Source organism: Hylobates moloch, unplaced genomic scaffold (genome assembly GCF_009828535.3).
Source record: "Hylobates moloch isolate HMO894 unplaced genomic scaffold, HMol_V3 SCAFFOLD_18, whole genome shotgun sequence".
NCBI classification, from domain to species: Eukaryota; Metazoa; Chordata; class Mammalia; order Primates; family Hylobatidae; genus Hylobates; species Hylobates moloch.
In genome coordinates this window covers 13,944,452-13,955,418 of record NW_026652293.1, presented here as the reverse complement: position 1 = coordinate 13,955,418, position 10,967 = coordinate 13,944,452, and the positions used below count along the sequence as shown (strand labels likewise).

Here is a 10,967-nt window from a genome sequence, read left to right as displayed (position 1 = left end):
GTTTCCTGAGTACTTACTCTATACAAACAGTGTGTGCCAGGGATATGGCAATGAAGGAAGCAGAGACAGTCCATGCCTCCATGGAGGAGCCTATGTCTGTGCTAGAAAGGTAACAGGCTGCAGATAGCCTTGCTTTCATTTTCAAGAAGCATCCGGTTTTTAAAATCAAATTAATACAAATCTTACCTGTATTAATGGGAAAACTTCAGTGTTTAAAAGTTATGGCAAAAAAAAGTTTAAATTTTTACTATGTACTCAAAGGAATTCAAAGGAAACAGAGGCTCCTCCTTTTTGGTGAACGAAATCCACCCAAACTGGATGCCGTAATAAGGTCCTAAAAACCTCCATTATCTTACCTTAAGCATTTTTTCTTTTCTTTTTTTTTTTTTGAGACAGGGTCTCATTCTGTCACCCAGGCTGGAGTGCAGTCATACGATCATAGTTTTCTGTAGCCTCGATCTCCCAGGTTCGATCAATCCTCCCACCTCAGCTTCCCAAGTAGCTGGGACTACAGGCGCACACCACCACACCCAGCTGATTTTTTCTATTTTTGTAGAGACAGGAATTTGCCATGTTGCCCAGGCTGGTCTCGAGCTCTTGGACTCAAGTGATCCTCCCACCTCAGCCTTCCAAAGTGCTGGGATTACAGGCATGAGCCACCGTGCCTGGCTCTTAAGTATTTTTGACAAGACAGAGGCATTTAAAGTGTGGTCTCCAGACCCATATCATCAGCATTACTTGGAAACTTGTTTGAGAGGCATGCTGTCTCGCCCCAGCCTAAACCTACTAAATCAGAAACACCAGGGGTAGGGCCCAGCTATTTGTGCTTTAGTAATCCCTCCAGGTGCTTTTGATACATACTAAAATGTGAAAGCCATTTCTATAAACTGTCAATCAAAGCCACTCCTAATGACAAGGCTCTATGCCTCAACAGGTTGCTATTCCCCACACCTGGAACTGCTTAAATATCATTTATAGGCCAATTTTTAGCACCTGGTCCTTAGGCACGACAAATTTGAGAATAAAACGAGTTTTACTAGGGTTCCCTATGAGCTCTGAGTTCTGCTTTGAGCAACCTCATCCTTTTTGTATTCGCTTGACCAAGCCTTGCTTTGTTACTTAGTTGCAGTAACCCTGCCATATTATTCTTTGTAGCCTGTTGCAATAGTCCCAGCTAATATCGCGACCTCCTCATTTCCTAAATACACTAGGTGACAGCCTCCTAGCCTTGAAAACCAAGGTCAAGGTTTACCATTTCACACCTGTCTGCCAAACTTCAGTCTGATTCCGACGTGCTATAGGATCCATTGCCTCCTGCCTGCTATGCAGTCTCTGTGAGTGGTGTTTTGTCACATGTTAAATCTTCCACCTGCTGATGGTAGCCATTGTTTCCCTGCCCACTTGGACATCTGCCTGCAGTGTGACTTTCCTAAGGTCACAGGTATTCATGACAATCAGTTGAAACACCCACCTGGCACTGGACAAGAGACCCGAAGCGTGTTCTATTTGCAGGTCTTAGAGACTAGTGGATAAACACCTTCCTATAATTTTATTCGAGAAATAAAATTATATTGTAGGGGATGAAATAATAGATAATTGTGATGCATAGGAAATCCTGTATCAAATATCTAATATTCTACAATATATGGAAGTCTTATGGGAAAAATACATATTGACAATCCAACAATCTACGTATTATTTACAGAACAAAGATTACCTTCAAAGTACCACCTTGATTCAATTACCTAGACTGAGGTTCCCACAGTCACTGGTAGAGTTCATGTCTATGTCATCCTCTGCTGTATCTCAGTATCTAGTACAATATGTGGCAACATACAAACACCCCAAAAGTAGGTGTTGAATAAATGAAGGCATAGTCTATTCCCCTTTTCTTGCTTTCCAGCTATTTTTTTTTAAGAGACAGGGTCTCCCTCTATCACCCAGGCTGGGGTGTAGTAATGCAGTCACAGCTTACTGCAGCCTCAAGCTCCTAGGTTCAGGAATTCTCCCCCTTCAGCCTCCCAAGTAGCTTGGATTATAGGTGCAAGCCACTGCACCCCACTAATTTTTTATGATTTTTTGTAGAGATAGGGTCTTGCTATTTCATCCAGGTGGGTCACAAACTCCTGGCCTCAAGCGATCCTCCCACCTCAGCCTCCTAAAGTGCTAATATTAAAGAGCTAAGCAACCGTGCCAGGCCTAGCTAATTTTCAAATTAGCTTTATCATCATGATCACCTATTTCTTAAATATCATTATATGAAACGTTAGAGCTGAAAAGGACTGCTAATTACACAAAGAGAACAAAGAGAAAGGAGTGGGTTAAATCGAAACACATGTACACTGTCCTGGGAGTCAGACAACCTGGATTCATCCCTCAGTTGAGCCACTGGTTAACCAAATTACCAATTACCTGAGCGTGTAATGTAACGCCTGGGTGTCTCATTTTCTTCATCTGAAAAAGGATGAAGCTGGATTCCCCTTCTGGCTCTATCATTCTAGTATAAAATGGACCAAGTCCCCCTGACTTTTTGTTACAGTGTATAAATAATGTAATTATTATAAACTAGACTTCCCAGTGTTATGTTCAGCTAAGAAAATCCTCAGTGAAGGTTTAATGTTGAACACCCCAATACACATGAGAAAAGTGGAAGATACTCATTTTTTTCTAGCTGCTATCAAATGTTTATGCATGCTAGTTGTTCTAAAATGAGAAACTGGCCTAATGTTCCCCCACTGTGCCTAATGCAAGTAAAGATACAGGGAGTTTTTGTTGTTGTTGTTGTTTTGTTTTTTAATACTGCTTAACTGGCTTTCTGGGTGAGTGTGGTGGAGGAGAGGAAATAAACCCCTTATTTGCAATGTTTGCCGATTACTGTGGTATAAACTCCCACTATGATCAATTTCAAGCTACTAGCATGGAGCCACTGGAGGCGGAATTGGGAAGAGATGTACACAGTTCCATTTCCAAGGCCAGAACAAGCCAGTTTCAACACACCACTGGCTGAATCTCACCAATCATTTTATTTATTTATTTATTTTGATGTATCTAAGTATTTTTAAGTGTTTTAAATTTTATATGTGTATTCTAGGAATATGCACTCAGATTCTTTCATTAGGCATGTGTTATTAATAACGTTCATCTTTTTTTATTTTTAATGTAGAGACAAGGTCTCTAAGTTAAAGAGAAAGCAGAAAGGAGAAAACAGAGACATCAAGGATACGAATAAATATTATTTGGTTTAGACCAAGCATACTTTGAAATCAGGTCAGGACAACCTCTCACACTGTCAAATCCCCTTCATATGGCCTGTCAGACTGCATACAGTTCAGGCCCTCCTACTTATCCAGCCTATCTACCAGTCCACAGAGACACCAAGCTTGCTCCCACTCCAGGGCATTTAGACAGGCCCTTCCTCTGCCTAGAATGTCCTTTCCCCTATTCTTGACATGGCTGACTTCTATACATCATCCAGGCCTCTACTCAAGTATCACCCCCTGTCCATGCTATTCAATACTGCCTGCCAGTTCAGTCACTCTCTACACTCCTTCCCTGATTTGTCTCCCAACACTTATCTGAAATTACAGGTGTTTTTTTAATGGAAGGATGGGGTGTGAAGGAAGAGGGATTTGTGGGTTTATTTTTAACTTTTTATTCTCTGTGTTTCACACTCCAATATAAGTCCTTTAATGAGAGGGTTTAGGTTCATCTCTACTCCATAAATACTTGTAAAAGAAATCAATGAATGAATGAGTGTACAGTTTTTCATTATTCATTTTAGGGGAGAAAATTGTAAAAGGGCTTTAAACAAAAGGAACCGGCCGGGCGCGGTGGCTCACGCTTGTAATCCCAGCACTTTGGGAGGCCGAGGCGGGCGGATCACGAGGTCAGGAGATCAAGACCACGGTGAAACCCCGTCTCTACCAAAAATACAAAAAATTAGCCGGGCGTGGTGGTGGGCGCCTGTAGTCCCAGCTACTCGGAGAGGCTGAGGCAGGAGAATGGCGTGAACCCAGGAGGCGGAGCTTGCAGTGAGCCAAGATTGCGCCACTGCACTCCAGCCTGGGCGACAGAGCGAGACTCTGTCTCAAAAAAAAAAAAAAAAAAAACAAAAGGAACCAAAATGATTTAAACTACATAAAATAGGCTCCATAAAGAAAGGTTAAAAGAGGATGGGTGCAGTGGCTCACACCTGTAATCCCAGCACTTTGGGAGGCCAAGATGGGAGGATCACCTGAGGTCAGGAGTTCAAGACCAGCCTGACCAACATGGAGAAACCCTGTCTCTACTAAAAATACAAATTAGCCGGGTGTGGTGGCTCATGCCTATAATCCTAGCACTTTGGGAGGCCGAGGCGGGCGGATCACCTGAGGTTGGGAGTTCGAGACCAGCTTGACCAACATGGAGAAACCCCGTCTCTACAAAAAATACAAAATTAGCCAGGTGTGGTGGCCCATGTCTATAATCCCAGCTACTCCGGAGGCTGAAGCAGGAGAATGGCTTGAACGCAGGAGGCAGAGGTTGTGGTGAGCCGAGATCGCACTATCATACTCTAGCCTGGGCAACAAGAGGGAAACTCCATATAAAAAAAAAAAAAAAGATGCTTACATCATGAGTAATGAGAGAAATGCAAAATAACTCACAATAATATTCTATAACACACCCACCAAGAGTAACATAAATTTAAATTTCTACCACCATCAAGTATGGCCAGGAAGGGAGGTACAGAACTCCCCTGCGCTGCTGGTGGGGGTGTGATTTAGTGCAACCACTTTGGAAAACATTTGACATTGCCTAGTAATGTTGAAAATGTATATGTCCTTTACCTTTACAATTTCAGTCATAGGTATATGCCCTGTCCCATACCATACTATAAGAATGTTCATATGAGCACTATTAGTAATAGCCTGTGAGTAATAGACCAAAAATGAAAAAATTACATATAGTGTGATTCGATTTACATAAAGACAAAATGAAAATACTGTATAATATTTAGGGATCACTAAAGAGGAATGTGTTTGGGGAGGGGCACACAGGAGACTTTTAAGATACTGGCATTGTTCTTTTTCTTCATTTGGATAGCGATTACAGATGTGTTCCTTAATTTTTTTTTTTTTTTTTTTTAGACAGAGTCTTGCTCTGTCGCCTATGCTGGAGTGCAGTGGTGTGATCTCAGCACACAGCAACCTCCACTTCCCGAGTTCAAGTGATTCTCCTGCCTCAGCCTTCCAAGTAGCTGGGATTACAGGTGGGTGCCACCATGCCCAGGTAATTTTTGTATTTTTAGTAAAGATGGGGGTTTCACCATGTTGGCCAGGCTGGTCTCAAACTCCTGATCTCAGGTGATCCACCCAACTCGGCCTCCCAAAGGGCTGGAATTACAAAAGTGAGCCACCACGTCCAGCCAATGTTCCTTAATATTTTTTAAACCGTACATATGTTTTACACCTGTTTGTGCTAATATTGTGTTACAGCCCCCATTTCTCAGTGGCATATAAGGACAAACGTGTTTTTCTTGCTCCAGGGTGTGGAAGGTTGGCTGGTCTTGACTGCAGACTATGGGTTGTGTTCAGGTCAGCTCCACATGACTCCTCGTGCTCCCTGGACTAGCATCTGCTCAGAGCATGTTCTCAGGGTAGTTGGCAGAACCACAAGGAACCAGGGCAAATCAGAGGAAGATTTAAAACCTTTGCTCACATCACAGCCATTAAGATTCTGCTACAGGACTGGGCACGGTGGCTCACGCCTATATTCCCAGTACTTTGGGAGGCCGAGGCAGGCAGATCACTTGAGGCCAGGAGGTTGAGACTAGACTGGCCAACATGGTAAAATCTCGTCTCTAATAAAAATACAAAAAGTAGCCGGGTGTGGTGGCACACAGTTGTAGTCCCAGCTACTTGGGTGGCTAAGGCAGAAGAATCGCTTGAACCTGGGAGGTGGAGGTTGCAGCAAGCCAAGACTCCAGCCTGTAGTGAGCCACTGCACTCCAGCCTGGGCAACAGAGCGAGACTCCATCTCAAAAAAAAAAAAAAAAATTCATTACAAGTTCAACATCATTCACCATTTACCATTAGGGAAAGGAAAATCAAAGCCACAGTAAGATACAACTGAACACCCACGAGGATGGCTACAATCAAAATGACAGACAATAATGTGTGTTAACAAGGATGTGGAGAAATTGGAACCTTCTTACATTGCTAATAGAAACGTAAAGTAGTACTTCATCTACTCTGGAAAACAGATTCATAGATCTTAAAATGTTAAAGAGTTACCATATGACCCAATTCTACTCATAGGTATATACCCAAGAGAAAAATGAAAACATATGCTTATATAAAAATTTGTACACAAACGTTCATGGCAGCATTATCATAATAGCCAAACAGTGGAAATAACCCACACATCTATCAGCTGATGAATCATAAACAAAAGGTGGCATGTCCATAAAACAGGATATTATTTTTCCATAAAAAGAAATGAAGTGGCCAGCGTGGTGGCTCACACCTGTAATCCCAGCACTTTGAGAGGCCAACGTGGGTGGATCACCTGAGATCAGGAGTTCAAGACCAATCTGGCCAACATGGTGAAACCCCATCTCTACTAAAAATACAAAATTAGCCAGGCATGATGGCACATGCCTGTAGTCCCAGCTACTTGGAAGTCTGAGGCAGAAGAATTGCTTGAACCTGCGAGGCAGAGGTTGCAGTGAGCCAAGCCGGCAAAAACAAAATCACTCAAAAAAAAAAAAAAAAAAAAAAAAAAAAAAAAAGAAAGAATCTGATACATCTACAAATGGACGAATGAAAGAAGCTAGACACAAAAAAACCACAGTGTATGATGCTACTTACCTGAAATGTTCAGACTAATCAAATCCGTAAAGACACGTGGTTGGTGTATGAGGAGGGAGGAATGACGAGTGACTGCTAATGGGCATGTGGTTCATTTTTGGGAAGATGAGAATGCTCTGGAATTAGATAGTGGTGATGGATGCACAACATTGTGAACAGGCTAAAATCCACTGAATTGGACACTTTAAATGGTGAATTTTATAATATCTAAATTTTGTCTGAATAAATATTGGACTCCATTGGTCAAAGTAAATCAATAAGAGAAGAAAATACACGTCCTCCGCTTAATGTAGGAGGGACTGAAAAGTCACACAGCAAAGGCTTGGCTATATAATCCGTCACTGGAAGAAGTGAGAAGTAGGAAAAATGATCCAACCTACTAAAAATAATTTTATGTGTTTTTATGAATTTAAACATTTCTTCAAAATTTTTAAAGCAGGGGGATTCATAACAGAGAAATTTGGGAATGTCTAAACCTAAATATGTGTGTTGGGGGGGCAACATATTTCCTGTAGAAATCCTTGTTTTGGGAGCTTTTTGAAATAAGATGGAAATAACCCATATAAAACTTCATTAATTCAGGACAAGAAACAATTGGAATTTGTGAAGTATCTGAATTATAAACATTCTTGAAGTTCACTTTTATTCTGTTCAGGTACAAACAACATAAACTAATCCAGGGGAAAAAAAAATAACCTGGTAGAGATCTTTAGAGAATTAGTTTAGTGAGAAGATTTTGAATTACAATTAGCACGTAAATTATCCACGCATAAATCGTGCTTCTGAAAAGCTTTGTGTAATTTTTAAGTGCCTCAAAATATTTTATTCTGTTGAACAACTTAAAAATCTCTTCCTGCCTCCTAGTCTTATTTACATATTTAATGTGTGTTTTCTGCAAATTAAGTGTTTGCTTAGCAAAATAAACCTCAGTACTGCTCCTGACTCAACCATCGCCAATTGGAAATTACTCAAGTTTCAATTCTACTTGGTTTTACTCAAAGTAAATCACGGTAAAGCACTGAATGGGAGGCCAGGTGTGGTGGCTCATGCTTGTAATCCCAACACTGGGAGGCCAAGGCTGGAAGATCACTTGAGCTTAGGAGTTCAATACCAGCCTGGGCAACATGGAGAAACCCCATCTTTACAAAAAATGCAAAAATTATCTCAGCATGGTGGCACGTGCCTGTAGTCCCAACTACAAGGAAGACTGAAGCAGGAGAATCACTTGAGCCTGAGAGGTCAAGGCTACAGTGAGCCATGATCATGCCACTGCACTCCAGCCTGGGTGACAGACTAAGGCTCTGTAAAAAAAAAAAAAAAAAAAAAAAAAAAAAAAGGCGGTTATATTAGTCCGTTCTCACACTGCTGTAAAGACATATCCGAGACTGGGTAATTTATAAAGAAAGGAAGTTTAATTGACTCACAGTTCCGCATGGCTGGAAGACCTCAGGAAACTTACAATCATGTTGGAAGGGGAAAGGGGAAGCAGGCAACTTCTTCACAAGGCAGCAGGAGAGACAGCGTGTGAGAGCCCAAGAAAAACCATCATTTATAGAACTATCAGATCTCATGAGAATTAACTCAGTATCATGAGAACAGCATGGGGGAAACCACCCCCATTATCCAATCACTTCCTCCCTCTATACGTGAGGATTACAATTTGAGATGAGGTTTGGGTAGGGACACAGAGCCGAACCATATCAGCAATGAACGGGAATAACAAAAGATTATAAATTCAGCTCTCAGAATTAATGTGCCTGGATGTTCTGATTCCTGATCCAGTGTTCTTTTCCATACACCTGGCTTATGCTGGCCAATGTTAATGTTCACCTGAAAACAAAATGCTCTCCTACACAGAAATTTTTCTGTAAAGCACAACTCATTAAGTCTTCTTGGCTTTATCTAAAACTGATCTGATTGTGTTACAGTTAAACTCATACCTCTCTCATCTCACCGTAACCTAAATTATCCTAGGTAGTTAGAAGCCAGTCCGAAAATAATCAACATGCTCCAAAGGAATCATTCTTTGGTTCAAGATCCAAGAGAAACTGGGTAGAACCTCTCCACACACAGAACCCTACTAAATTGCAATTACCCCCTTCATATTCACTGCTGAAAACTCAGCTCTTAAGAAGGGGGTGCAGCATGGGCTCAAGAACCCTTGATTTCATGGGTTACCAGAAAAGACCGAGAAGGAAAATTAGCAAGGTAAGGAAAGAGAGAGAAGCAAATGTGTTAGAGGCAATTCATATACTAACAGACAGCAGAACTACTACCGTATTGAAACCAAAGAGAGAGAAGAAATGCAAGAAAACAATTATAAGAAAAAGGGCCGAATAGCTAGGCTAGTTCTGTCCTTTCCAAGGGGATACCTCTACTGCAAACATGCTCTGCCAGATCCTCAGTCAGGCCAAGAAGCATCCGAGCTTAATCCCTCTGCTTGAATTTATTGAAGCTGGAGGTACTGGAGCAACACTGGATGTCTTTCATCTGGCATTGTTCAATCCAGGTGTTAATTGAGACAGAAACCACAACCCAGAACACTGGAACAAACTGGGTCCCAATGATTGATACAAGCTCTATTCAGTGAATGTGTGTTATCGCAAACTAAAGAAGGTCCAGATTTCTGGGGGTTTTTTTCTTTTTTTGCTTTTTTTGTTTTTTGTTTTTGAGACAGGGTCTCGCTCTGTCGCCCAGGCTGGAGTGCAGTGACGCAATCTCGGCTCACTGCAACCTCCACCTCCCAGTTCAAGTGATTCTCACGCCTCAGCCTACTGAGTAGCTGGGATTATAGCCACGCACCACTACACCTGGCTAATTTTTGTATTTTTAGTAGAGATGGGGTTTCACCATGTTGGCCAGGCTGGTCTCAAACTCCTGACCTCAGGTGATCCTCCTGCCTCAGCCTCCCAAAGTGCTGGGATTAAGGCATGAGCCACTGTGCCTGGCCAAAGGTCCAGATTTCTAAATAAAATGTTTCACCATAAAGCTGCTTAGAATGAAGGTCTTCCAGAAGCCACTCACAAAATTTTCCACTTACATAGGAAATATTTCTCCTCTAAATGCTTGAAATCATGTTGATGTGTTGGAGATCACATTGATTAATAAATATCTAAAACTTAAAAAAAAAGGAAAAAAGAAAGCCATTTTTCTGACAATTCAAACAAAAGAGAACTGAAAGTAAGAAAAAAGGAGGAAGAAACTGACAAATGCATAACAGGAAAGGCATACACTATTTTTTTCTTTTTGAGATGGAGTCTTGCTCTATCTCCCAGGCTAGAGTGCAATGGCACAATCTTGGCTCACTGCAACCTTCGCCTCTCGGGTTCAAGTGAGTCTCCTGCCTTAGCCTTCCAAGTAGCTGGGATTACCAGTGCATGCCACCATGCCTGGCTAATTTTTTTGTATTTTTAGTAGAGACGGGGTTTCATCATGTTGGCCAGGCTGGTCTTGAACCCGTGACCTCAGGTGATCCTCCTGCCTCCGCCTCCCAAAGTGCTGGGATTACAGGTGTGAGCCACTGCTCCTGACCTGCACACACTATTTTATGTTATAAAGATAATGTGGACAAAGTACCTGATCACACATGGTAAAAACTCAATCATATTTGTTGAATAAATAAATTAATGACTGACACACTTTGAAGTAACTGCAATAAAATCAAACTCACTATTTTATCTCCAAAACTCATTATTTGCTGACTTCCCTTCTTCTGTAAAAATGTAATCATTTTATGTTACTCAAGTCAAAACCCTGGAACCATCTCTGCTGTTCTTTTTGCCTCTCCCCTCTCAGCTTCGATCGTTTAAGGATAACTAATTCTTCCCTCATCAGGTCTATTTTATTCATCCCTTTCTGTGCACTCTGATCACCTCAATTGATATTGATCATATCTCAGTATGGATTAAACAAGCATTTAGTGTATGTACATTACATGTCCTGAACCCATCTACTAGTTACATATCCTACACCAGTCTATAATTGGAGTTACTTCTTGCCTTCAATGAGTTCAAATCAGACATACAAATAATACAATATGACAAAAGTAACCATGGAGCTATTTATAAGGAAAATGCTACTTGACCAACTCAACCAATTTATAATCATCTTCTCTGTCTC

At 41.3% G+C, this 10,967-nt stretch overlaps 1 pseudogene; it reads left to right on the top strand.

Moving 5' to 3' along the window:
- Positions 1–9,233: 9,233 nt before the first annotated feature.
- On the top strand, positions 9,234–10,667 carry LOC116457971 (cytochrome c oxidase subunit NDUFA4-like; annotated as a pseudogene).
- The last annotated feature ends 300 nt before the right edge of the window (positions 10,668–10,967 follow it).